The sequence below is a fragment of the Podarcis bocagei genome (assembly GCF_964188305.1).
Source record: "Podarcis bocagei genome assembly, chromosome: 2".
NCBI lineage: Eukaryota > Metazoa > Chordata > Lepidosauria > Squamata > Lacertidae > Podarcis > Podarcis bocagei.
This window is the reverse complement of record NC_138126.1, coordinates 34,831,381-34,858,391: the sequence shown is the minus strand read 5'-3', so window position 1 is coordinate 34,858,391 and position 27,011 is coordinate 34,831,381. Positions and strand designations below refer to the sequence as shown.

Here is a 27,011-nt window from a genome sequence, read left to right as displayed (position 1 = left end):
GGACCAGCCTATTAAACAAAAAGGGTGGTGGTAGGCAGGCCACATGGGCTTCCAGCAGGTGGTCCCACGTAGGGCCTGGGTTATTGATCCATACCGTGCTCTTCCTGGTGGTGTTGGAAGTGTGCTGTGGGGGTGGGGTTCTCTATTTTCTTAATATGGGGTTATGCTTTGGATTCAAACTCTGGGACCAGGTGCATTCTTGTTCCAGTGCCGACTTAAAATCTGATTGTGTATGTAACCCTGGGGAAATTATTACTGTTCAGCTCTGTAGTTTTATGGTTGGTGTTAGCCTGTTTTGTTATCTGCTCTTTCACTTAATGCATTTGTATTTTAAAGTCAGTTTTGTTGTTCACACTCCTGATATCTTGTGAAGAAGTATGGGATATGAATGAATGAATGAATGATGTTAAAGGTGAGCTGCTCTAGCTAGTTTGTTTGTCTCCTTCAGCCCCTGTGCTCCTGGTGTCTATGACCAGGTGCTGAGGCAGGGGAAGGACATGTGCTCCATGATGTCTGCTGCTGTGGCTGGGCGGTTAGGAAACTGCACTGTGGAGCTGCAAGTGTGGGTTCTAGTCTCAGGAGCTTCTTCTCGTTTACCCATTGCACAGCATGCCAAGAGGAGAGGAGAGTCCTATTTGCTTCTTCCTCCTTGTGGGTTGAAACTCCCATGCCTTGCTTCACAAGGAGTGGCTGAAGGCTACTGCTGTTAGAGTATGTTTTGTGGCTGTCCTTGGGTGTCCACTAACATGTCTTCTCTTTCTTCTCTTTCTTCTGCCTGTAGGAATGACTTTAGACTGGCAGTAGCAGGCTTCTTGCTGGCTTTGCCACTAGGACTGATGGAGTAGGAGCAGCTCTACTGTCATCTTGCATACTGCATGTGTTGACGTTGTTGTGTGTTTGTTGGTGCCTCTGGTGTGGGCAGTGTATGGCCATTGTAACCAGCATAGTCTTAGCTTCGTGGGATGTGGTTGTGTTTCTAGGGAAACGGGTGGGCGGGCAGGGGTGTCTGCCATTGTTACACCACTTTTGTATTTTCTGGTTGTGTTCCTCAGAACAATTGATCTGGTGGCTGTTCTGTTGGTGCAGCAGCGGTGTGTCTCCACTCCCGGCATTCTGTGAGTGCGAGACTGCTCTTTTAGTCAGCAGTTAGCATACTAGAAGTCAACAGTGGGATTCTCATTATAGAGCCTGTCTGAATAATTAGTAAAATCACTGTTTGCTTTTTTTGGCAATAAAAGAAAACTTGCTCTTCACTGAGACGACAGGATGACAGGAGCACTTTGCAGTGTGGTCATTAGTGTGTGCCTGCCATCAGTGTCATGAAACAGTGTCAAATTAGTTAAGGCCCCCTCAGGAGCTAAACTGGACCTGCAAATTATCCTTCTACATGCTAGGAAATCATGTTTGCTAAATCTCAGATCAAATGTGAGCAAATTATTAGAATGACTCATAAATTACCTAATTTATAGGCGTGTAACTTCCATAAGTAGATAACACAAGGTAAAACTTCTTTTAGCTGTGTTTAGTTTTTGCTTCTGATCTTTTATAATATGAAAGATATAATACAGTTGAAGGCACATCTGGTTTCTTTTCAGGTATGGAGGGAAAAAATATGTATACAGCTGCGGAATGACTAAAGCCCTAAAGGAAGTAAATGTAAATCCACTGACAACAATATAATTAAGTTTGCTATCTCATAGCCTGATAAGTCACTGACAATAGTTTTTCTTCTTGTAGTGGCAGTTGTTCATTAATGAGTTCAGCAATTAAGTTTGAAAGATTACAGCCTTTGCCAAGAGGATTTATCTCTTATATTTTTCCCTGATACGTTCTTAACCATGTTGTAAGCTTTTTTGTTAAATAGGTATAAGACTACCTCTAAAACATATTAAATCCTATTAGAAGATGTGTAAGGCCCTAAAATAATTTTACAGGCTGTTTATGTATTTAATACTGAGAAAACCATAAGAAATCCATCTAGCATGCTGATGTCTCTCACTATGGGGTGCTCATAGGTCTTGTCAGTAGCCAGCTTGCACTGTGTGAGAGTGAGAAGCTTTTGTTTTTGAAAAGGAGTGATAATTTGTTTGGTAATTTGTAAAGCTTTGTAGCATTATAGCATTGTAAAGCTTTACCTTGTATATGTATGCCAATATGTCTATATAATATACATAGATTCGTAATGGGCTGCGTTTTTCCCCATTCTTATGGGAAAGTTAGTTTCCTATACATTAGGTAAAAGTAAAGGGACTCCTGACTATTATTCTTTAATTAATTCGCTTTGTTTAGATTTATGGGACACACTGGGTACACTGTTTATTCATTTATCCCTGAACAAACCACTACCTAGGGAATGAATTAATAAGCTGTAATATTGGTAATTGAATCAGCATTTTTAGAAAGAACTGGCGTGCAGAAACATGCAAAGTGTTCATAAGAGCAATCTCTGAAAGCGCCAGAGGTTATGCTCAGTTTACCTGTCAGCACATTTAACATAAAGTAGGTCGTAGACAGTTTAGTAAATATATGACATTCCCCCGTAACTATACTATTGGAAGAATCAACACCAGCATTTTGAGTAGGGCATTTCAAATTTTTTGATTTTTTTTCCCCCAGAGAAACATATGATGTGTTAGGCTAAATTTTAACATTTAAAAATGTTTTATCTGGAAAGCTACATACTATAGAGGTGGTGGCAGTGAAGCAGGTATCACAGGGATTCCTTTTTGCTCGCTGTGGTCTTGTGTGTGGCAAGATACTTGTGTGCAGCTGCTTATCACACAAAATAAGGGATTTCTCCAATCTGCTGCAAACCTTGGGTGGAATTCAGTGTCGTGCTAAGAAGAGTGTTCTGTCACCGCAAGCAATTCTGCTTGTCACATGGAACAATCTCTTCTCTCTTGCCCCCCTCACTGTCCAGGGGATTCTCCTGACCCTCCAAAGCAGTTTTAGAGGGGGGGGGGATGAAAGGAGGAAAAGTCTTGTTTCGCTAGCTCTGGTTGCACTGGTTTTTGCTAGTGCAACAACTTAGTTTGATCTGCCTCCTTCCTTGTCTTTTTAAGCGTAGGCTTTAGATCAGGGATGGGGAACCTTTGGTATTCCAGATGTTCATTGTTAGATTCCAAGTTCCATTAGTCCCCATGACCAATGGTTGGGGATGATGGAAGCTGAGGCCCAATAATATCTGGAGGCAGTCCCTTGATCCGCTTGGCAAAATGTGTGTAAACAGATGCCATTGGGAACCCCTTGAATCAACTTTCACATTGTAATGCACATTTTGTGTGCATTGACTCTGTAGATTCCTAAAATAAGTCAAACAGTCCATTGTTTCTGTGGCACATTTAAAACAAACACATTTATTATGACATGAGTTTAAGCCTTCTTCTGTTGTCTTTATTGTTGTTTTTTGCTAAGTGAGGCTGGTATAGTTACTCTTCTGTGACAAAAACTCATTTGTTTGAATGTTGAAGAACAGCAAAATGTTGATTTGTTATGTTTAATTCCATGGATATAGCTGATCTTTATGCATACGCTGTCTCCCCAAAATATTTGATTTAATGGGTTTTTTAAAAATACCAATTCTCAATATTTGTATAGTTTTTCCTCACTCTGTTCTTCTGCTTCCTGCCTCTGTGCTTTATGGCATACATTGTCTCTTAACACTTTTTTATCAGTGTAGCGAAGTGGCATGTTTGCATTTGGACTCCTTTAGACTTTTACAGTGGGCATAAACATACCAACCCCTCTCATTCTGCTCCAGCCTCCAGCTACCTTTTGGTGAAAGAACTCTCTAAATTCTTGGAAATAGCAGGGGCATCTATTTGGAACGTGATGTGCTTGTGGAAATGTATGTGCATGGGCCAGTTAATATGATACTCAATAAGTCTGGGAATCAATTGAAAATGAAACCATTTTTTGTGTAGTTCCAAATGTGAAGTGTTTCTCAAGTGTTTTGGCAGATTTCAACCACATCAGTGTGGCTTCACTTTACAGGTCTTCTAAATGTTTTCTCTCTCTCTCTCCTGCTGAACTTGTCTTAGTGTTACTTAACTTCCTCTTAGTTGTCAAATAAACACTTCTCAGAATACCATGTCCTTATATCAAAAATTTGATCTTGGAGGTGCCATGTTCTGAGTTACGGTGTTTGGATCAACCATTTTTGTTGACATTTTATCACTCTTTTCAATTGTACCGCATTGTACCGCACGGTTGCATTGGCAGCCGTGGAGATGTGCCAGTTCACACTTGCTAAGGATCTGGCTCACATTGTGGAAGACATATTTAGAGTCTGGATTAATGATGAGAAAGGCAGTGCTGCATGTAAAGACCTGTACAGAGAAAAGCTAGAGTGATGGGTGAAGTCTGAGTCACAACCCGCATTTGCCTGCTGTGTAGTGCCTCCGATGAGGATATCCCCAGGATTTCCTTTCATTTAGGTGTGGTTATTACTGGCAGTGTACCAAATAAAGGCTTTGCAGGTCCTGATAAGTTTTGGAATCTCTAGTTTAGGTTGATTACTTCGGTCCTTTTTCACTAGATTCGTTATGTGAAATGACGTTGTCTAGTACCTTGCATCTCTCTCTCTCTCTCTCTCTGCCTTAAACATGGGTAGGCAAACTAAGGCCTGGGGGCCGGTCCGCCTTCTAAATCCAGCCCTGGACAGTCTGGGAATCAGCATGGTTTTACATGAGTAGAATGTGTCCTTTTATTTAAAATGCATCTCTGGGTTATTTGTGGGGCCTGCCTGGTGCTTTTACATGAGTAGAATGTGTGCTTTTATTTAAAATGCATCTCTGGGTTATTTGTGGGGCATAGGAATTCGTTCATATTTCCCCCCCCCCCAAAGTATAGTCTAGCCTATAGTCTGGCCCCCCACAAGGTCTGAGGGACAGTGGGCTGGCCCCCTGCTGAAAAATTTTGCTGACCCCTCATCTTAAACATCTAGTGAGGATAAGAAAGCTAGAATGCAAGCCAATTGATATGTATGACTGGATTGTTAATGTTAACTAACTAACTTCAATCAGTTCTTCCAGTTATTGCTAAATAGAGCATAACTTACAGGACAACTCTCATAGGTTTATCTACACTCTTCACTATGTTATGATGAGCTCTTTTTCACTTTATAGAAGGAAGGAACAAAACCTGTCTATGCTTAAATGAAATGCCTGTATTTAATTAATTGGCAGTGAATTTGTGCATTTTACTCTTGTTTTCTCAAAGGGAGTTTGGATTACTAGGGCACTGTGGTTACTTTCAAGGCAGCTGCAGAGATTTACATAGAAAACAGAAACTGGCACAAGGAATAAATTTTCTAAGCCAGCAAAAGGCTCTGAACATGTCCTGTGTGGAATGTGCAAATAACTTTATTCATAAACATTTCTCTGCGTACACATGTGTGCACATGCGCTTGTGCTACATAAGTCTAATGTACATCCTTCTATAGTTTTTTTTACTTGTTTTGGCTTTCTAGGCCAATTTTGAACCTGTATTCAAAAGCTGAAAAGTATGGTTAAATGCAATATAGGGTTGTTTGTACATTTAGGATGTTAGAGGTTACAATTTGTTTCCTTGAATTGGCCATTACTTACTCAGTGAATGCTTAATTCTTTCTTGAAAAGAGCATTTCTGGTGATCTATGTTAGACATTTAGTTCACTTCTGAGAGTGCATTTTATTAAATAAAACACCATGGGGGGGGGGGTGATGCCACACTCTGGAAAGCAATTTTGGGTTGTTGTTTTTTTACATTATTAGTATATATAGAAGGAATCCAACCTCAGATTTATTTCTTCCCAGACTGATTTTTGTTTACTAATATAAATGTGACAACTAGTAGAAAACTGATAGCATTTATTTCAGTGTTCTTGGATTAGCAGTTGTTTATTTTTTTTAAAAAAAATGCATTCCAGAGTTCAAATGTGGACTCATGGCATTTGTGGGCAGAAAGCCCAACATACGTGAAATTAAGCACTTTCAAAGTGGATAACAGCACTGAATGGTCCAATATGCATCATCTTACCATTAGTGGTAAAATGGGTAGCTTAGATATATTAGATCCTGATATTTGCTACATCAGGCAAGTGTGTGTGTGTGTGTGTGTGTGTGTGTGTTTATGTGTGCATGCTTGCGTGCATATAGTTATGGATGCACCAGAAGTTCACTGTCATGCTGGGCTGTAGGCAGTCTGCTTAAATGTGGATTCTGTGGTGCCATGGAACCTAGACAGCATCTTAAAAAGCAGAGACATCACCTTGCCAACAAAGGTCCATATAGTTAAAGCTATGGTTTTTTCAGTAGTTATGTATGGAAGTGAGAGCTGGACCATAAAGAAGGCTGATCGCCGAAGAATGTTGGGAAAGATGGAGGGCACAAGGAGAAGGGGACGATAGAGGACGAGATGGTTGGACAGTGTTCTCGAAGCTACCAGCATGAGTTTGACCAGACTGCGGGAGGCAGTGGAAGACAGAAGTGCCTGGCGTGCTCTGGTCCATGGGGTCACGAAGAGTTGGACATGTCTAAACGACTAAACAACAACATGGTGCCAGGTATCAACAGGACTTGGTGGCTATCATTTCTCCAGGAAAAAGAGCAAGGTTATTTGCTGGTTAGGGTAAAAAAAACCTAAGCATTCCTCAAAGTGAGCTGGAAGCATGAGGCAAAGATGGAGGAAAGAAGTAGGCTGAAGGTGCTTATCACAAGCGGATAGAGAGCTATACAGCAACGGATACATTGTTGATATTTCAAAATTCCTCTGAACCCCTTTTCTGTCAAACCCTTTGGATCTTTGAGATAGTGAAATTTGGTTATATATCTGTTAGTCATAACAGCCATGTTTCACCATATCAATATAGAAGTAGTGCATATGTTTTAGATGAAGTAGCCCTTAATTCCACTGAAATGCTGTAAATGTAGATGATAGAGTGGGATCAAAGTGCTGCATTTCGTAAGTAAGATGCCAAAATAACTTGCTTAGCTGTAGATTTATTACCCACATCTTAGTTATTTACATTATTTATGGCAACTTGTTGCCTGTTGCTCAGAACATTGGTATATATCCTTCGCTGCCACTTCATTCTGTGTAATGGGAGGAAGGGAGGGTTTTAATTATTTTAATTTTGATGTGTATGGTGTTTTCAGACTCTTAACATATATTTAATTAGTTTCAGGTCAGATATAGATAGAACTGTATTTAGGGACCTGTGGTTTATAGCATGGCTTCTCGCAGCGTAGTATTATTTTAGAGCCATTCCACATTTTGCATGGTCCTCTACTGCATCAGTGTGTGCTTGTGTTTATTTGCTGTAGTGAATGTACCTTTGAACATTGAGTAAATATGAACATGTCATTGAGCAGGCGTAGGCAAACTATGCCCTCCAGATTTTTTTGGGACTACAACTCCCATCATCCCTAGCTAACAGGACCAGTGATCAGGGATGATGGGAGTTGTAGTCCCAAAACATCTGGAGGGTCGAGTTTGCTTATGCCTGTCATTGAGCATTTGGGAACGCCTTTCTCAAAATATCATACAATGGAGAATGGACAGTTTGAGCTCAGAATGCCCATCCTCTGCACAGCTTATTTACGAATGTATAATCCACACTTTCACAAAAAACATAGCAAGACAGAGTACAACATAGAAGGGTGACACCAATGAAAGAACCACTAAAACCCAACTTTAAAACAAAACGAAAAGCAATGTTGTAAAAGCCTGTCTAAACAAACAGACAAAAAGTTTTTGGAAGGCACCTGAAGGAAGCAAGGGATGGTTCCTGTCAAACTTCTACTGGTAGGGAGTTCAACGGTGCAAGGCCTGCCACACTAAAGGCTCAGACCTAGTGAAGGCCATCTAAACATCAGAGCCATGGGGAACCACCAGTAGTGCCCAGTCAGAGAATCACAGTGCTTGATACTCATATTGTAAGGAGTGAGCCAGCAGTAAATCACACAGAGGAGGTGAAGTTAACTCTTTATTAGAAAAACAGGATCTGTGCAGGCGTACGGAGCCTAATGAGCGCAGCAACTCTTCTTCATTAGGTCTTGCCCCTATGAGGCAATTGCGGCCACTGAAGGTCCCCACTTTCCCACACTTGCCTATATCCCCTCCTCTCCTGGGTCTTTCCCAAGCAATCTAAGACTGCGCTTGGATGTCCGCCTTTGCTCCTCCCATTTCATGCCTTTCCTGATACTGGGAGATCGGGGTGAGGGGAGCTTGTTGCAGCAGGCGGGGGAGACACCCATGCTTCTTCACCAGCCTGACTTGTCTCTGCCTCTTGACCTCCATCTTCCTACTCTCCTGCTTCATTTTCTGCCTCTGATCCTGAACTTCTCTCTGCAACGGATTCTTCCTGCTCACTAAACCATGTTACCACTTCAGCTTCTGATACCACCTTCTCCCAGTCTTCTCCCTCTGACCAGTCATTGTTGTCCCATCACCAGTTCACGGTCTCTGAGCCTTCTTCCCTTGGCTGTGCTACAGCTGGATCTTCCCACCATTCCTCCTTGTTCAACCAGTCCCTGACATCTATTTTCTAGGAAGCCTAATCATTTTCAGGATGATGAAATAACCACTTATATTTTCTGCAACTTAAACTTCAGCAACTATGTCTATAGGAAAATAAATTACTCCCCCCCCCCAAAAAAAACCATCCTTACTTTTAATCTGTTTTCTTGATCTACATCGTTTTGAATTTATTGTAATCCACTTTACTAGGTATTTACTTTAAAGAAACCCCAAACCCAGAGGTGTTTCACCTCTTAGAATGTGGCTTCCCATTTTGCACATCACAAAATAGCAAGAATTAATTTGACAAGTGATTAAAAAGCTATTTGGTTTCTTTGCCTCCCTCTGATGTTGTGCTTGTGCTGGCATAGCCCAAAACCAAGTGCAGATAAATCACATGAAGTCTTTCCTGGACTTTCACGCTTTAGGAGTATATTGGGAATTACATCTTTGAATACTTTCTGGGGGCAGGTGGGCAGAGAGAGAGAGAGAAAGAAACCTGGACTTCTTGGTCACTGAAAGCTCGCATGTCAGGAAAAAAAATGGCTAAGCCTAACATTTCTGAAATGCTACTGCTACATTCTGAAAGCTTTTCATTTAACCTGAGTGCGTTCCAACATGTCTGCAGCAGAATAATCTAGTAGGGTCTGTACCGTATGCTGCCAGGACTGTTGCTAGATTCCAAAATGCAACTAAGTATCTGTTTTCTAACTACTTCATTACAAGGACAGGAGAACCTTATTGGGAAGGCAGCGCATCGACTGGTAGACTTATTACTCCCCACCAACATGATTGAAACAGATTTCCTTACTGTGTGGCTAGGACTCTTTGGGAAAATGTCCCCATGTGGTAATCATGGGTGATCTCAACTTTGACTGCAGTGGGTGGAGTGAAGAGATAGGTCTGCCCTTTCTTTCCTGTGCGCTTACTTCACAGAAAGACTCAGTGTCTACGAGCGTCTTCAACCCATGAGCTCTATATACATTGCTCTAGCAAGCATCTAGGTGTGTCAGCTTCCTATGATTTGTAAGTTCCGCTGAATAACCTTGTAGAAAGAACAAACCAGGCTGCTCATCTCTCAATAAAGGTAAAGGTAAAGGACCCCTGACAGTTGAGTCCAGTCGCAGATGACTCTGGGGTTGTGGCGCTCATCCCGCTTTACAGGCCAAGGGAGCTGGCATTTGTCCGCAGACAGTTTTTCCGGGTCATGTGGCCAGCATGACTAAGCCGCTTCTGGCACAACGGGACACCGAAACCAGAGCAGCGCATGGAAATGCCGTTTACCTTCCCACCGGAGCGGTACCTATTTATCTACTTGCACGTTTTGGCTTGCTTTTAAACTGCTAGGTTGGCAGGAGCTGGGACCGAGCAACGGGAGCTCACCCCATCGTGGGGATTCGAACTGCCGACCTTCTGATTGGCAAGCCCAAGAGGCTCAGTGGTTTAGACCACAGCGCCACCTGCTTCCCTCTCAATAAACCACCTGCTCATCTCTCGATAAGCACCTCTAAATAAAGTAAGTTGCTGGTAGGGCTCTGTCTGGTTCAAATAAGTAGGCAGGATACAAGCAGAACTTCCACTTAATACCAGCTTGTGTCAAGCTTCACCGGATATCATGAATTTTCAATTTGAAAGCGTCAGCATATATATATATATATATATATATATATATATATATATATATATATATATGGCTTTATCAATACCTGGGCTTTAAGTGTAACTTTGGGAATGTATGCTGTACAGTGGTACCTCGGGTTAAGAACTTAATTCGTTCTGGAGGTCCGTTCTTAACCTGAAACTGTTCTTAACCTGAGGTACCACTTTAGCTAATGGGCCCCCCCCACTGCCGCTGTGCCGTCGCTGTGCAATTTCTGTTCTCATCCTGAAGCAAAGTTCTTAATCCAAGGTACTATTTCTGGGTTTGCGGCGTCTGTAACCTGAAGCGTCTGTAACCTGAGGTACCACTGTACTTGAAAATGCTTTCGTGGATTACAGCAATATTGTGTCTGTGTGTGAGTGGGTGAATGAATGAATGAGAATGCTTACAAACTGTGACCACATGCTCCGATACCCCAGAGACATACAGCTTAGCATGATAGCATTTATGATGAAGCCTACACTTTTATGGCACCAATCTCTTGTAGCAGTTCATCAGCAATATCAAGAAGCTCCACATATAAGTAGCTTGTTAATGCTTAGGTCCTTTAGTGTCAGGAAAGGAGCTACAGTTAAAACTATGGTAATAGTAGTGCTGATTCTTATTAATTAAATGTAGGATACTAATGTGACCTTGGGTTTTAAGCACACTGACCTTCTTCACAGGTGTGATTAGGCAATGTTTACTGTAGTGCTCCTCTCTCGTAAATGCTTCTTGCATCAAATACATGTAACTCTTATTTATTTTGTGAAGTGAAATATTTGGAACATGGGCCTTGTTTTGTATATCATAGCTACAGTGCTAAAAACCTTTCAAAGTTTTAGGCATAGTTCACTGGGAGTAACATCTGTTGTCGATTTATCACTACAAATATCTATTGTATTAGTGGATTTTGTCGTTATTGAAATCCTCCTCCTCCTCTTAATAATAATTTGGCATTGAGTTTCTATACAGTCTACTGTGTAAAAGAGACAGTGTTGGGGAGTTGTGTTAGTATATTTTTTATTTGTGTGTGTGTGTCCGCGCGCACACACACACACACACACACACACACACACTGTTTACAGGTGATTAATCTTTCAAACTTCTATGCAGCGATTGATATTAAAGCTTACTTTTAATCCAAAATTGAAAGCTTTAATTTGACATTAATTGTAGTTGGGAAGTTGCTTTGTGCCTAGATCTTTGCTCCCTCCTCCTGAAAATGAAGAAGCTCTAGACTTATTTCTACCTTTTAGACCCTAGCAATCTATCAGGCTAAGGCCTCCTGCTGCCCAGCTGTCGCTACACAATCTTTTTCAAAGTTAGTACTGATGCTTGCTGCTCCTGCTGCCTGCATTTTTCTGTGTATCTTACAGGAAATAGGAAGGGAATGAGACTATGCTTTTCTTGGGAAACCACTCCCTTTAAAATAGAGAGATTTGGCTTGCTGTTTTGTTTTACCCTTCTAAAGCAAGCAGAATCGCTGCACAGCATCAGCAGACACCAAGAAGAAAAATTGCTATTAAAAGGAAATCCAATTCCAGTGTTTTCCAAGCATTTTATGATGGAGATTTCATTCAGGACCCACCTATCCTACATAACCCAGAAGTCACTGCCCTCCCCCCCCTTTTTTTTTGCTATTGTCCCAAGTCATTGCTGGAAGCCTTAGAGAACAAATCACTAGCTGCCAATATTTGAAAAAGCAAAATATAAAATTTTATGCTCCTCCAAGTGTCTTATATGTCTTCTGAACTTAACTCGGTAGTCGAAAACATGCTATCCGTGTCATATATCCTAGGTCAATTCCTGAAATCTCCAGTATAAAAAAGTAAGGGAAAGACGATAAGCAGGTCATGTATGCTCTGTTTAGGGAAACTTTTAATATTTAACAGATTATTGTATTTAAATATTTTGTTGGAAGCCGTCCAGAGTGGCTGGGGAAATCGAGCCAGATGGGTGGGGTATAAATAATAAATTGTTGTTGTTGTGGGGGATGCAGGAATAAATGGCTGCACCTACAAAAACCTAGACTAGGTCTAAGAGCAGGTGGTAAGGTAGAGTTTTGTTGAATACACCTTTGTGCTGCATTCTTGCCCAGAAGGAGTGATCTGCATGTAGTTGTTTGATTAGGCTAGGTGTATTTGTAGTAGCAGATGGGATATGTATGCAGAATCCAGGTAGAGTCTCCCACCGGCATTTCACACTCACCTCTGTCTAGTTTTTTGATTTTGGCACGAGGGCTTCTTCAAGGGGATGGAAAGGGAAATAAAGCATACATCAGTGCCCCTAAGAATAGACTTATGAATCATCGCATCTGAAACCGACATCAGTGTGAAATAGACGAGTTTGTAATACCCCCAGGATATTCCAAGGGGCCACAGGTGAAAATTACACAAATGAGGGAGTTATGTATTGGGTTTAACATATTTTATGTACAAGACATGTTCTAACCAATCGTGTAAGTGTTGGTAGACGAATGTTCTAACTGTCAACGGTCAGTTCATGCTCGGGTTTATTACTGTGTTGTCCAGTCAGTTTGGTTCTTGTGTTCCTATGGAGCAGTCTTGGTTTGTTTCTGTTGGGAGAGGGCGATCGCTGTGGCTTCCGTTTGGACCAATAGAGCCCGTAATCTAGAACCCCCAGGTCAGTTAAGTGCGGTGGTGGGGTGGCAATGAGTAGGGCTGGGTGAGCTGGAGCTGCTTGTCGCTTAGCTTTTCAAATATGCCAGCAGTTTTATTGCTGCACCAGAGTTTTAGCTCCTGACGTATACAATACTAGATTTGGTTTGTCGCTTGTGGATGTTCTGCCACATGCAGTCTGTTTCTGCCCAAAGGATTTCAGCATGTATAGTTTAACTATCTCCTTCCTTGCTATGAACTTTAAAACAAGCAGTTTCCTGTTCCCTTCTAGCATATTTTCACGGTTTATACCTTTTGCTGGAGCCGTTTCTATCACAGATATTTGCAGGGTTGTTTACCCTCTTGCGGTTTGTGCAGGCACCTTTCCATATATGTGGCAATACCCACTTGAAGAATAGCAGCTACAGGTAAACAACTCCATTTTAGCACTTTGTTGAACTGTTCTTTGTTTCATTTCCTTTGTTTGTTTCACCCCTACATCTTGTGTAAGTTTCAGGGCTGGCACCAGACTGCAGTTGTTGTTTGATTCACAATGGGGTGGCTCCACTCCGCATGGTAAGAAACCCTCAAATGCAGAGAAGGGTCTTTTAGCCCATATTTCTTATGAGACAAATGTAATAATTTGAAGTGGGGGGAAACAGAGTTACCATCTTTTTACCACACTCTGTCTGTTTCTAAAGTTTTACTTGTGGGTTTTCCCTCATGTAGATGTATCAGTGTTTTCTGCCCAGCAGAGAATTAGGTTTTGTCTTGGGAACACCAAGAGAGGTTTGAAACTGATGTGGGCCAGCATAATAGCAGCATGTTAAAGCCTAAGTTCATTAAAATGGAACTACAGATTTGTAGATCCAATCACTGTCTGGCTTGAGAAAAGCAGACCTAAATATCCGCAAGGTAGGTCACTCATGGGAAAAGGCTGTAATTTTCAGCGGAGATACAATTTGGGGAAAGCTATGATACGACTATAAAACAAAGAGTAGTCTGTCCTCCCTCATATAAATGTTATAATTTGTACCCATTATCAATATCATTACAAGAGTCTACTACCTACCAGACTTGCATTCTACTAAGCAGAAACTTGTTCTGACTATGAACGGATACTATAAAATGTGACTTATGGTTTAATGGGAGATAAATAAGAAAAATGTTTAGTAGAACACAATTACACATTGTTTCAGAAAGCTACCACAGAGACATGTAGACTATTGCTAAAGATTTATGGACAGGGAAAATAACCATCATGGTGCTGAGAAAAATTGAATAAAAGATCGGTCCGATTAATTTAAAAAAGTTTCATTAAAAAAATCCAATGTGTTATTGCTGGGTATGTAGAAAGGCAAAAAAGATAATATTCACAAGAATAGAAAAGTTTGGTTTGCTTACTGAGCTAGGGACCAGCTGTAATGTGAGATGAAATACAGAATATACTTCAAATGTACTATATTCAGAGCTGCAAATAAGATTTGAGGAGGTTTATTTTAATTAGGCTAGGTGCACAATCTGCTTTAAGATAATCAAGATACAGGAGATTATGGTAAAAACAACTCAATCAATAGAGAGGATGGAGTAGTTATTGTCATTTGGAATCAGGATTTATGGTTGATTTATTGGTTTTAGTTTTCAACTCCAAATTTAATTGGTTTATTTTTATTTTGGTTGATGGTATTACTATTTCTCTTCTAGTGTTTTCCTGCAAATTAGGAAATACTGATTAGAGCAGTGTTCCCAACCCAAATCACTGTTGATCCTTAACTGGTATGATGAATAAATATCTCTTACAACTGGTTTTTTTTTTGGTCATGTTATAATGCTGTGTTGACACATAATCAAATGTTAGAAAGGCTGAAGTCTTACATTTTAACTCTGGGAACTGCTGTCTGATAGCTGGCCACAGATCTGATGTTCTGCTGAAGGTAGCACCTACATATCTGAGGCAAACTGTAATATTTCAGAAGATGTCATTACATTTTAAGCAAATTTTGGCTTGGGTCCTTCAAGTATAAGACAGTCAAACCCTAAAATGCACATTATCAACAGCTGTAAATGCAGTCAAAAACAGTCTGTTCAATGGGAGGGATCTCTGCTTCAAACATTACGTTTAGAATACTTTACCACTCGAAGCGCACCATGTAAGAGCTGTTCGACAGTGGAATTTGCTGCCAAGGAGTGTGGTGGAGTCTCCTACTTTGGAGGTCTTTAAGCAGAGGCTTGACAACCATATGTCAGGAGTGCTCTGATGGTGTTTCCTGCTTGGCAGGGGGTTGGACTCGATGGCCCTTGTGGTCTCTTCCAACTCTATGATTCTATGATTCTATGTGAAACACACTTAGCTCTGTTTGTCCTTCTTATGCCTTGTTAATATACTGCTGGTGTATTCATATACAGTGGTACCTCAGGTTACATACGTTTCAGGTTACATACACTTCAGGTTACAGACTCTGCTAACCCAGAAATAGTGCTTCAGGTTAAGAACTTTGCTTCAGGATGAGAACAGAAATCATGCTTTGGCAGCGCGGCGGCAGCAGGAGGCCCCATTAGCTAAAGTGGTGCTTCAGGTTAAGAACAGTTTCAGGTTAAGTACGGACCTCCGGAACGAATGAAGTACTTAACCTGAGGTACCACTGTACCTCCAATCTGTGTAGTGGGAAGATGCTTCTTTGAGATTGGAAAAATAACCCATATCCATAATCCTGAAGTGGAATGTTGAAAGGTGTCCCCCACTGCCCACCATTCTTGCATGTATTTGCATGCTTTGCGTGATGTTCCTTCTCTTAAAAAGGAGGTGATGCCTGTACCTTATAAAAAGCTTTGAGGAGGGCAGTCGTGCTGCTGTAATATATTTGACAGGTGCCCTTTCCCATTGGTGTAAGTTATGTGGTCAGACTGCTAATTTGGATTCACTATCAGAACTGGACCATGACAATATAGGCATGCAGGATTATCTGTTGTGTAGCTTAGATGCCAAAGCTAGAAACCAATCTGTTTGTCCCAGGGCAAGATATTGGGTACACATGTGTATTTGGAACCCCATGTATTTTGTGGGAGCAATGTATGTATTTCCTTTTTGTTAATGCAGGCGAGAAAGCACGGTGTTGTTGTTGTTGTTTTTTAAAAAACTGGCTGAATCTTGTAGCCGGTGTAAGTTTCGTATTCACATTATAGACATGGGAAAGCCTCATGCCCATCTGGCATGAATGGGCAACTGGAAATTTGAGTAAGTAAGAGAATCAAGTTTTAAGCCAGGCAGGGATTTTAAAAGGCATGGGCTCCTTTCCAATGTTCTTTTTCTTTTAAATTTACATTATAACTTTAATATGTATCAACACCTTTAATCACTTCCTAGTATAATTATATTTGCTGAGAAAATAGTTAAAGTGAATTGTGCATGAAGAACACCTGCTCACAGCTTTAGCAAATGTGGATGGTACCTGGCTCCTCCTGCCAAAGCTCAGTTGATCTTGAATAGTTGCACTGATTGACGTCGGTAAAGACCACTCCTGAATGAGTGATGTCATAATTGCTTCTGAAATGGGCTTCTTTTCGAGATCTGATGCATTTTTGAAAAGGGGATATTTATTGTGCAGAATATTGTAAATTATTGTGCTCCTCATAAAATTAGAAACCATTCTGTTTGCGGGAGGAGGAGAGGGGAACCCGCCGTCAAAAACATTAAGGCAAAGGAGTAGCCAGTCCAGAGCAAAGCAGTGTGCCTGTTGTGTGAAACCCACAAAGCAATGTGTCGACTTCTACCTGCTGTCTATGGAGCAGCTGGGAAGTAACTCTCTTCTCAGAGGCATGCTGACAAGCATTAGTGTTGGCATACAAACAATATAGCAAACAAGAACGTCTACTGATAGGAGCTCCATGAGGTATATTCTTCAACATCCAATTCCAACATCAAATTGTGAAACAAAGAAAGGGTTTCGCTTGTGATACTGGTCTGTGAAGAATGGAGGATGAAAATTTGATTTAGGTGTTGTTGAGTTTGTATTATTTAACGAAGAAATCATGCTTGCAGGTATATATGCAGACACACAATTTTTTTTTTAAAGCACCACTGAATTCTGATGTTCATAGTTTTATTTTCTTTTGTTGTTTCTATAAGAGTGCATTTCTGAGATAGCAAGTTGCCTCTACAACCCACTGAAATCAACAGTGCTTGAACTAAATTGTCTGCTTGATTTCAGAGGCCCTACCTTTCTCTCAGTGGCATGCAGTGTGTTGTAGAAGATAAGTCTGAGGCTGAAACAGGTTTCCTGGATAATTTTTGACACTTTAAATAGACTTACAGTGGTACCCCGCAAGACGAATGCCTCGCAAGACGGAAAACCCACAAGACGAAAGGGTTTTCTGTTTTGGAGGCGCTTCGCAAGACGAATTTCCCTATGGGCTTGCATCGCAAGACGAAAGCCCATAGGGAAATGCTGGCGGTCAGGAGCAAAGACTTTTGCCCACAGCCGGCCTTCAGAAGAGGACCTCTTCTGAAGGCCGGCGGGGGGCAAAAGTCTTTGCTCCCCCCCTGCCTTCCCCCCGCCTGCCCCGGCGATCTTAAAATGCTGGCGGGCGGGAGCGAAGCGTTCGCTGCCGACCCCCAGCATTTTGAAATCTCCCCGTGTCCCGGGAAGGTTTTAAAATGCTGGGGGTCGGCAGCGAACGCTTCGCTCCCGCCCGCCAGCATTTTAAGATCGCCGGGGCAGGCGGGGGGAAGGCAGGGGGGGTCTTCCCGCCCCCCTCCCCGCTTCGGAACAGCGGGCTAAGCGGGACCTCCCGCCGGGCATGCGAGGCTTGCCGACATCTGCCTGAAGCAGGGGGCGGGCTCCGCAGCTCACCCCCTGCTTCGGGATGCAGGCTGCCGCCCCAAGCCTTGCGCGCGAGGCTTGCCGACATCTGCCTGAAGCAGGGGGCGGGCTCCGCAGCTCACCCCCTGCTTCGGGATGCAGGCTGCCGCCCCAAGCCTTGCGCGCGAGGCTTGCCGACATCTGCCTGAAGCAGGGGGCGGGCTCCGCAGCTCACCCCCTGCTTCGGGATGCAGGCTGCCGCCCCAAGCCTTGCGCGCGAGGCTTGCCGACATCTGCCTGAAGCAGGGGGCGGGCTCCGCAGCTCACCCCCTGCTTCGGGATGCAGGCTGCCGCCCCAAGCCTTGCGCGCGAGGCTTGCCGACATCTGCCTGAAGCAGGGGGCGGGCTCCGCAGCTCACCCCCTGCTTCGGGATGCAGGCTGCCGCCCCAAGCCTTGCGCGCGAAGCTTGCCGACATCTGCCTGAAGCAGGGGGCGGGCTCCGCAGCTCACCCCCTGCTTCGGGATGCAGACTGCCGCCCCAAGCCTTGCGCGCGAGGCTTGCCGGCATCTCCCCCAAGCAGGGGGCGGGCTCCGCAGCTCACCCCCTGCTTCGGGGTGCAGGCTGCCGCCCCAAGCCTTGCGCGCGAGGCTTGCCGACATCTGCCTGAAGCAGGGGGCGGGCTCCGCAGCTCACCCCCTGCTTCGGGATGCAGGCTGCCGCCCCAAGCCTTGCGCGCGAGGCTTGCCGACATCTGCCTGAAGCAGGGGGCGGGCTCCGCAGCTCACCCCCTGCTTCGGGATGCAGGCTGCCGCCCCAAGCCTTGCGCGCGAGGCTTGCCGACATCTGCCTGAAGCAGGGGGCGGGCTCCGCAGCTCACCCCCTGCTTCGGGATGCAGGCTGCCGCCCCAAGCCTTGCGCGCGAAGCTTGCCGACATCTGCCTGAAGCAGGGGGCGGGCTCCGCAGCTCACCCCCTGCTTCGGGATGCAGACTGCCGCCCCAAGCCTTGCGCGCGAGGCTTGCCGGCATCTCCCCCAAGCAGGGGGCGGGCTCCGCAGCTCACCCCCTGCTTGGGGGAGATGTCGGCAAGCCTCGCGCGCAAGGCTTGGGGCGGCAGCCTGCATCCCGAAGCAGGGGGTGAGCTGCGGAGCCCGCCCCCTGCTTCAGACAGATGTCGGCAAGCCTCGCATGCCCGGCGGGAGGTCCCGCTTAGCCCGCTTTCCGAAGCGGGGAGGGGGGCGGGGGGCGGGAACACCTTCTGAAGGCGGGCAGGGGGCGAAAGTATTTGTCCTCCCTGCCTGCCTTCCCAGGGGCTTTTAAATCGCCCCGGACAGCGGAGAAGTCCTCCGCTGTCCGGGGCGATTTTAAAATGCCGCCCGCCAGCATTTTAAGATCGCCCCGGACAGCGGAGAAGTCCTCCGCTGTCCCAGGGTTTTTTAAAATGCTGGGGGTGGGAAGAAAAGCCCTTGTCCCCCCCCCCAGCCCTCAGAAGAGGTCCGGGGACAGACTGTCCCCGGACCTGGTCTGAAGGCGGTTTCCCTAGGAACGCATTAATTGATTTTCAATGCATTCCTATGGGAAACCGTGCATCGCAAGACGAAAAAACCGCAAGACGAAGAGAATTGCGGAACGAATTAATTTCGTCTTGCGAGGCACCACTGTAAGGATGTTTGGAAGTAATCCAGATCCTTACTATTATTTATGTCAGTGAACTAAAAAAAAAACCCATCAGCGGTTAATTTGCAGTTCTTATAATTTTTATGATACTTATGTTGTTGTAAATTTAGATGTGTGCAGCATCAACTCAGTGGGATACATTTTATGTTGTCAGCTACCTTTTGACATCATAATAGATTTCACTTGCTAAAGATTTAGAGAGGGAGAATAAAATATAAAAGGGAGCTGCATGAAATATTTGGATCCAACCCAAACACAGGTAAACATGGGACACTATTACAGAAAACGGAGCTTTGACAGGCTTGCAGTGCATGCCTACTCAGAAGTAAGCCCATGGAGACAGCGGCAAGGGAAGCCACTCGGGCACCTGGGGTGGCACGCCCATGGGGGGGGCACACCGCAGGGCATTCCAAAGTCTGCCTGCCTCCTCCCACTCAGCCGCCCTACTACAGCTGGGGGAGGGGGAGGCAGAAGGTGGACTGTTTGGGCAGCGTGGAGCCTGCGCGTGCCCAAGTCACCGCGTCTCTCCTCGGTGCACTGCAGGCCCCACGGTAAGTGCCGCCTGGCAATTTGTCACCCCCCTCAGTGGTGACACCCGGGGCAGACCGCACCCACTGCACCCCACTTCCTCTGCCCCTACATGGAGTTCAGTGAACTTATTTCTAGGTAAATGGTTATATGATTGTCTAACCAGTGTGAGAGCCAGTGTGGTGTAGTGGTTAAGAGCGGTAGTCTCGTAATCTGGTGAACCGGGTTCGTGTCTCCGCTCCTCCACATGCAGCTGCTGGGTGACCTTGGGTAGTCACACTTCTCTGAAGTCTCTCAGCCTCACTCACCTCACAGAGTGTTTGTTGTGGGGGAGGAAGGGAAAGGAGAATGTTAGCCGCTTTGAGACTCCTTAAAGGGAGTGAAAGGCGGGATATCAAATCCAAACTCTTCTTCTTCTTCTTCTTCTTCTTCTAACCCATCCTTCGTCCATATGGCTTACATTAAAACAAAGCAAGGTACAGCACTTGTTTCTGTCTCTTCTTAGATCAATACAGGGGGCACTCACATCCGAGCTTTTGTCCCTTTGTCTTTTCTGATATTTCTCATACAGAAATAAATGTGGAAAGGAATATAGAAAATGCTGTAACAGTGGCAGGGAACCCTTTCCAGCCGAACAACCACGTTCCCTGGAGGGCAACCTTCTGAGAGCTATATACCTGTGGTCGGTGTGGGGAAAAATGGGTATGGCTGGGCACACACCAAACTACCCAGGCAAGCAAGAGGTATTAACACAGTTCAAGGACACATTCCAGTCTGGCAAAGTTACTAGAGGAGGGTGCAGAACAAGGCCAGTTAGGGGCATGGCCTGGTGTGGTGTGGCTTGGGGCAGAGGCCTGAAGGGCCAGGTAGAGATGCTTGGAGGGCTGCTTTCAGCCTTCGGCCAGAGGTACCCCACCCCTGTGCTAGAACACTTTTGGATCAGACTAAAGGGCTATCTAGTTCAGCATCCTATTCTCATAATGGCTAGCCAGACTACGGGAAGAAAGGGATGGAGGAACACTGAAATAAGAAGTTGCTTTTCTAGATTTTGGACAAACAATAAATCAGGTGCATTGTAATTTGGGATGGAGGAACACGTGGCTGGTTTTGAATGTTATTTTATGCATTATTTACTTATTTACATTTATACCCCACCTTTCTTCCAAGGAGCTCAAGGTGACATACATATTTCCTCTCCTTCCCATTTTATCTTCACAACAACCCTGTGAGGTAGGTTAGACTGAGAGTGAGTGACTGGCACAAGGCCGTCCGGGGAGCTTAATGGCTGGTTGACGATTTGAATCCTGGTCTTCCAGAACCCACTCCACCACTCTAGCCACTACACCACACTGTTCACTTAAGCTGCTATCAGCTAGTTCTACCTGAACCTTTTTTGGGACTGTTCTTTTCTGCACTGAAAATGTAACACCCCAAGTCTGTGATGAATCTGCAAAGACGGGTTTGGGGCTCTTTTCAAGAGTGTGACAGTGAGAACCCTAATTGAATCTAATAGATGCACAGCAGTAGTAAATTAAAACAATACTCCTGTGTGACATAGCGTGCATATCAAAGTAACTGAGCATATGTGAGCAGAGCATTGGGGAGTTTAGAATGTGTTTTTGCTAGCTGTTGCTTGCCTCTTTAAGCTTTTACTTTCACTTATCCTTTTGAAACTCTTTCTGTCACTTTGCATCTCAGAAGAGAAATGGCTTTTGTTTGTCTCTGACCTTGGGTTGGTCTGGGTACAGGAGGGGAAAAACTTTGGGATTTCCCCCCAGAGACTTACTTTGGTGGTAGAAGGGCCATGCTCTTAGTACCTGAGTACTAGAATTGCAGTCAGTGAAAGAAAAATTACAAATGAAGTATTAGGATTTCGTCCCCTTGTCTTTCACCCTGTGCTGCTTTCATCATTCAGCCTTTTGCTTCTGGGGTCTGAAAATTGCAGAACGTAAGAATGATTGTTTCTTGCTGTTTGTAGTATTAGCTGTGGTTCTCAAGGGCATTTTTCATGCTCTTTCCACTTTAATGGGATCATCCATTGAGTTTAAGTCCAGCACTCTGGGAATCTATTCTTCAAGGTAGCTGATTAAGTAGAAATCTTGCTCATCCTTAGGTAATCCCACAATATGTAAATTGTTCATGTGAGATACAAAAAGCTATCATTTGCTTTTGTACTGAACTGCTTTGTCCCCAGTTTTCTTCCAGGTGTCTTTGTCCGAGGTGACTCTTGCTTTCCATTTCTAGCACCCTCCTAGTGTGAGCATAGGCTCCAAGTATGATTAAGAAACTTGATTGCACAGAGTTCTGAATCATGTAGGGGGTATTCATGCACGTAGAGCGGGTTTCTGGTTCTTTCTTAGTTCAGTTTGCTTCCCATGCTGTTTAATATCAGTTTTGGCTGCAGGTAGAATAGTCTTCTCTTTGGAGCTGAAAATTGGACTAGGTGGTTCTTCTACTAAGAATTTTGTTTCTTATGATAAAAGATCCATCTCTGGGCTCATTTCAGTCTGGCTGCCAACTAGTTTTGGGGATATAAACACCTTGGTTGACCCTGATGGACAACCTGCTGTTGTAAAAAGAGACAGGGATGGGTGTTAGATATCAGTATCCCAAGTGGTGAGAGGATCAGAGAACCCAAAGTCAAGCAGGAGCAGGAACAACTGTGGTGTAGTCTAAGACACTGTTTGGTTCCTGAAGAGGCGGTTTGTAGGATGAAGCAGAAACTCATATTCTTTCAGAATCTTCTCACCAGGAGACAAGTTGTTCAGACTGAGAAGCAGGCTCATGTTTGATAGACCCAAGTGGAATTGCATTAGCCATGTGGCTCCCCAGACCAGGTGGTGAGTCAGCTGCTCAGTGCTGCTTAGATTCCAGAATGTTGTGTTGTGTGGTTTGGTGTGTGCTTTTGGTTCAGTTTTGCATCTCATGCTGATCTGTATGCAACTGTATGGAAGTTTGGGGGTAGTATTACCAAATTCTAGATGACTAGAGACTGAAATGAACTGGACTGAAACTCCTAGGTGTGGTTAGTTCATTACTATTTTGACTCTGGGAAGCGGTGTGTGGTTGCTCTGCTTGTGTATCACAGTCTTATATAGGGAACAGGGTTGTAGCACCTGGATCTGGTTCTATGTCTGAAAGTTGGTTCAGGTGGTTGCTAGGAGGCATTTTACCATCTTAGGCTCTTATAAGCTGGCTATGTCCAACTCTGGGAAATAGGAATATGGTCTCAGTAACCCTTTGTAAGGCTGTTGCAGAGCTCTCTCTCTTGTGGCTTCCCTTGAAGGAGGGCCATAATCTTCAATTGAATCAGATTATGGTGGCCTAATTATCTGGGGTTAGTTTTACAGATTATGTTATTCCTATATTGACAGCTCTTGATTGGCTCTGACTTCCACACCTGGACTCAATTCAAAATGAAGCGAGTGCCTTCTTTCATGTAACCTTCCATGTCTTTTCTATCTTGTAAAGAGTTTTTGCTCTATGCCTTTGGAATGACTGGCTGCTGACAGAGAGAGGAGTATGGAGACGTTCCCTCTTTGAAAAAACAAATAAGCAGGAGGGATGTGAAAGAAAGATGGTTTTAATTTTCACTTGCTACACGGATGTATTTTCTAAGGTTTTCATTGTTGATTGTTTTGATTAATTTGTTGTTCTCCTGAATTTGTAACCCACCTTGGGTCCACAGACAAACAAATGTTTCTCCCAGAGGCACTGCTTCGTAAATGCTACAGATTTAGAACTAATCTGCTCTAAAAGCTTGAGGATGTGGTCAGTTTCATTTGTGGCAGGTTTGTTTTGTTCTTGGTTTGGTTTCAGGCAAACAACAAGTGGTTAGTAAATGCAACAATATGTGTGCGGCTTTGGTAATAAGGAATTGTAGTATATATTTTCCCCCTACTGTTGCTACTTTATTGATAGATTCAATAGATAGGTGAGTTTTGGAAGAATATGGCTGAACAGAAGTTCTGGAGGAACAGGTCCAACATAATAACATATGTCTGGCTTAGACACGTGTGTCTGGCTTAGGCATATGTCAGGTTAGACACATAAGAAGTTGCTTAATAGTGAGTCGGGACGTTGGTGTATCTAGCTCAGTACAGTCGTATCTCGGGTTAAGAACTTAATTCGTTCCAGAGGTCTGTTCTTAACTTGAAACTGTTCTTAACCTGAAGCACCACTTTAGCTAATGGGGTCTCCCACTGCTGCCGCGCTGCAGGAGCACGAAATCTGGGTGCGTCCTATGGGGCGAATGCAGGCTTTCGCTGAAGCTTGGAGAGCGAGAGGGGTCGGTGCGCACCGACCCCTCTTGCTCTCCAGGCTTCGGGAACGCATCCGCAGCCTAGGCAGCCCTGCGGGAGGTCCCGCAGGGCTGTCTAGGCTGCGGATAGCAGCCTGCTTCCCGGAGCATTGGGCACGCTGAAAGCAGAGCGCCCGGCGCTTCGGGAACACATCTGCAGCCTAGGCAGCCCTGCGGGAGGTCCCGCAGGGCTGTCTAGGCTGCGGATAGCAGCCTGCCGCCCGGTGCGAGGGGCGCCCTGAAGCAGAGCGCCCCGCCTGCCGGGCAGACATCCGCAGCGTGGGGAGCCCCGCGGGAGTTCCCTGCAGGGCTCCCTACGCTGTGGATAGCAGCCTGCCGCCCGGCGCGAGGTACGCCCTGAAGCAGAGCGCCCCGCCCGCCGGGCAGACATCCGCAGCGTGGGGAGCCCTGCTGGAGTTCCCCGCAGGGCTCCCCACGCTGCGGATAGCCTGCCGCCCGGCGTGCAGGGCGCCCTGAAGCAGAGCGCCCCGCGCACCGGACAGACATCGGCCAGCCCCACAAGCTCGGGGGACAGCAAGGAGGCGCAGCGCCGCCATCCCACTGTTCCTCGACCTGGTTCGGTTTCCCTGACCTGGTTTTGGGGGGGAAATAAAGGAAAATTTCCCCCTTTATTCCCCCCCCCCCAAAAAAACAACAACAACTAGGTGCGTCCTATGGGACGGAGCGTCCTATGGGACGAAAAATACTGTACGGTGATGGTTGTTTTTATAGTATCTGTTATTTCTTATGCTTATTAACTGCTTTGATTTCTTTTGAATATAAAGTTGAGTAAAATATATTAAATGACTGTTAAAATGAAATACAGTAGAGTGGAGGAAGGTTTCAGATAGATAGAAAAGCCGGTGGGGATGATAACTGTCCTTTCCCCCTTCTTCCTTGGCAAGTCCTAAACAACAGATCGCTCCAGGGTATCTGAGCCTCGAGCCTGGACACTTCTATTAGAAGCTGCAGATATAGCACGACTTATATTGTCTATAACTGCTGCCAAACAGGGATTATTGGATTGCCTTAATGTATTGGTGTGAGAAGTGTCAGACCATATCTACTGTATCACTGTTTCCTATCATGTGCTACCATCTTACTGGTTCGTGTGTCCTTCCCCATGTTTCCATCAGTGCTATGAGGCCATAAAGATTTGGGCAAGCTGCAAATTAAATACAAATTCAAGAAAGACATAACAAAAATGTGTTGCGTGTCCATTGTATGGAATCTGTAGAACTCACTCACCCCAAATTTGCAAGAGAATCCGGCCATGTACTTTGGCTAGGTCAGAGGAGAGGAACGTATTTTGGGTTTTCTTAGAGGCAACAAGCAAATGTGTTACTCTTGTGTACACTGGCTTGGCTTCCCTTAAATAATGGTTGCCAGATTCTTCTGTTGCTTATTAAAATAAGACTATGAGAGAGGTTCATTTTATTTTATTTTATAAAGAAAGTAGGCCAGACACACAGACAATATTTTGGGTTGGGTTTTACAAACCAAGGGAATCATTCTTTGCTGCAGCAAGAAGATAAATTACTCATTTTGCTGGGTGAGTGTCAAAGGTTAGGCTGATACACAAGGTTCATTTCTGAGATATTCCTCCACCCAAAGACCATGGTTGACACAGGAAAATAAATCCTTTTCACTTTGGATACCAGGATGTTTCCTTTGCGTACCCTTGGTCCAAGAAGCACAAACAATAGAAAATTATAGAACTAATGTCTGATTCATATGCTTGTTTTGAGACTGTAGAATCAACATGCAAGACACAGGGTGTGTTGATTTACTCTGACCTGGTTATTTGATGAGTTTTTCACATGGGGCCTGTTTTCACACAAATGGATTTCACATGAATATGAAATGGTAAAGCCACCACATGCAGACTTCGCATTTAATTTGTCCGAAGTGCAAGATTCCAGTGTAAAGCAAGGAAAACAAAAACAAAACCCCTAAGCATTCATCATGCTTTGTGTTCATTCATGAGGCTTTCACTTTAACCCTCAATGACTTTTTTCTTTCCAAAATTTTTTTTTTATAAATTAGGATTTTAGGATTACCTATTTGGATGACATTTGATGTGAAAAATGAAACCTATAAGAAGGGAAAGGTAATTTTGCATGTCTGATTCCAGGAATGAGCAAGTATAATAAATGGACATTTTATATAACCTTATATAGATTGCAGCAGAACAAAAAAAATTAAAAAATCAGAAAATATATTATTCATCATCCCCTTCATTTAAATTTAAAAGTCAAAGAGGTTTTGCTTCTTCAGCTTAAACAACTTATTTCTGACTACCTTTGTAATTATTAGCACAAAATGTAAGTGGCAGGGAGGAGATCTTCCAGATCATTAACACAGAAGGATACATATATGTAATAATGGACTTTAATTGTCTTTGTTTCAACATTAAAACATTTATGTTAAGGTTCGAGTACCGTTACTATTAAAAATTAAAGTTTGAGGGGCTACTATACAGATTGTGTCAGCTGCCAGGCTTAGTGTTTGCTTATTAGCATGACATTTCCGTCATAAAATGGGCAGATGAAGCCATATTTGACCTAGTGTGGGGACACCTTCCTCTCATGAGAGCATATTTTTTTCATGGGCGCTTTTCAGCAAATGCAGAGACAATGGCAGTTGAATTATCAGGAGAGGAGTAGAAACTTGCACACTGCCCTGAAGTCTTTCTGATCCTCCCGCCTCCCCTTCCCCATCTACGTCCTCAGCTATTTTGCAGCCAGGCAATCCCCTTCCAGCGTTGCCTGCAGAAGTAGAGTAACTCTGGCATGTACATTCCCCAGTGGGAGAACTTGTGTGGATGGTAATTTTAATGAGACCTGATTTAAACAGTAGAATGGGTCCATAAACCTAATACAAATAGACTTTCAAAAGCCTTTTCTACTTGTCAGGTACTTTGCTTCTCCACAAATGGGAAAGAAGCA

At 44.1% G+C, this 27,011-nt stretch overlaps 1 protein-coding gene across 13 annotated transcripts in view; it reads left to right on the top strand.

Moving 5' to 3' along the window:
• Positions 1–27,011, top strand: part of FOXP1 (forkhead box P1) — a 569,345-nt gene that overhangs the window by 193,236 nt on the left and 349,098 nt on the right. The window lies entirely within an intron of this gene.